General features: G+C 41.2%; 1 non-coding gene across 1 annotated transcript; it reads right to left on the bottom strand.

Annotated features, from left to right (window-relative positions):
• Positions 1–237: 237 nt before the first annotated feature.
• Positions 238–312, bottom strand: Trnas-cga (transfer RNA serine (anticodon CGA)). Its single transcript has one exon. It is a non-coding gene; the product is annotated as a tRNA-Ser (tRNA).
• Between the last annotated feature and the right edge of the window lie 1,253 nt (positions 313–1,565).

Below are 1,565 nucleotides of genomic sequence, written 5' to 3'. Positions count from 1 at the left end.
GCTACCGAAGCACGACTCACGACCGGCACTCACAGCTTTACTTCTGCCAGTATCCGTCTCCTACCTTCCAAACTTTACAGAAGCTCTTCTACGAAACATGCAGAACTAGCACTCCTGAAAGAAAGGATACTGTGGAGACATGGCTTAGCCACAGCCTGGGGGATGTTTCCAGAATGAGATTTTCACTCTGCAGCGGAGTGTGCGCTGAAATGAAACTTCCTGGCAGATTAAAACTGTGTGCCCGACCGAGATTCGAACTCGGGACCTTTGCCTTTCGCGGGCAAGTGCTCTACCAACTGAGCTACCGAAGCACGACTCACGACTGGTACTCACAGCTGCCGCTGCCCAACAGTACAATGGCAGACAACAATGCAAACCAGCCACAGACTGCACACGGCACAGCCAGTGATTTTTATACAGAGCGCTACGTGGAGGCGGCGTTACCAATAAAAAAACCTAAACAGCCTACTTACATAGCCCTCATGCTCCCCACAAAAAAATTTACAAATTGTTTTGGGCAGTGGCCAATACAGATTTGAAAAATTTTTTCATAATTACAATGACAAAGAAACGAAATGCACACACTTATCGATACAATGTTGGTCAAAAGCTAAAATTTTCTCACAGTCCATAAAGACAGTCCTGAACATTCATCAAAGTAAAATTGCAGTGTTTTTCTCAAAGTCTGAGTAGTAAAAGAAAATGCACACGGAAGTAGTGGATTTCCATGCAGTCTTGAAGAAGCAGTGTTGTCCTTCCAACGGAAAGACAGTGCTGACTCTTGACATGCAGACAGGTAATGGGCCACAACAGAGCAAACCCACAGCAGAGTCAGTCGAAGTTTTCAAGAATATTGGTAGGTAGTCATCACAGAGTAGACCCATTGTAGTCCTGGTAGAGATTACGGTATTGGTGGGCCACCAGAGGTGGAGACCCACTGCAGTCCTTGTAGAAATAATGGTATCGGTGGGTCGTCAAAGGTGTAGACCTACTGTAGTCCTTGTAGAGACGGCCAGCAGCCATCTGTTTGACTGTGCAGGTGCACAATCACCATTGAAGAGTCTTGCGGATAATATAGCAAGTCCATAACCACCACTTGTGCACTCACAAAAATTGTTTTTGAAATGTCCTTACAACCAGCAATGCTGTTATCCAGTCCCTTACTGAATTATTAACACACGTGCAAACACTATCAGTCCCTACTTCTCACATATTGTCCATATACTACGACCAACAGAAACGTATGCAGTGAAATGTAATTTACAAGTTACTTAATTTGATGAACTGGTGTCAATTACAATTTTATAACATAAGAATACAATAACAAAGGTACAAAATATATCATTAAAGAACATAACAATACAGATAACATTAGCAGTAGTACAGGCTTTACAAAAGAATCGAAATAGCAAATACATCAGTGTTACAAAATTACGACATAAGTACATACATAAAAGATCAGAATAACTTTTGAAACATCAACTTCACACATGAGCATTAAAACAGAACAGAATAAATAATTTCTAAACATATTTACAAAGAAAACGACATATTATTCATGCAAA

Source organism: Schistocerca gregaria, chromosome 2 (genome assembly GCF_023897955.1).
Source record: "Schistocerca gregaria isolate iqSchGreg1 chromosome 2, iqSchGreg1.2, whole genome shotgun sequence".
Taxonomy (NCBI): domain Eukaryota; kingdom Metazoa; phylum Arthropoda; class Insecta; order Orthoptera; family Acrididae; genus Schistocerca; species Schistocerca gregaria.
The sequence above is the reverse complement of the archived record's forward strand: the minus strand, read 5'-3'. Positions and strand labels throughout refer to the sequence as shown.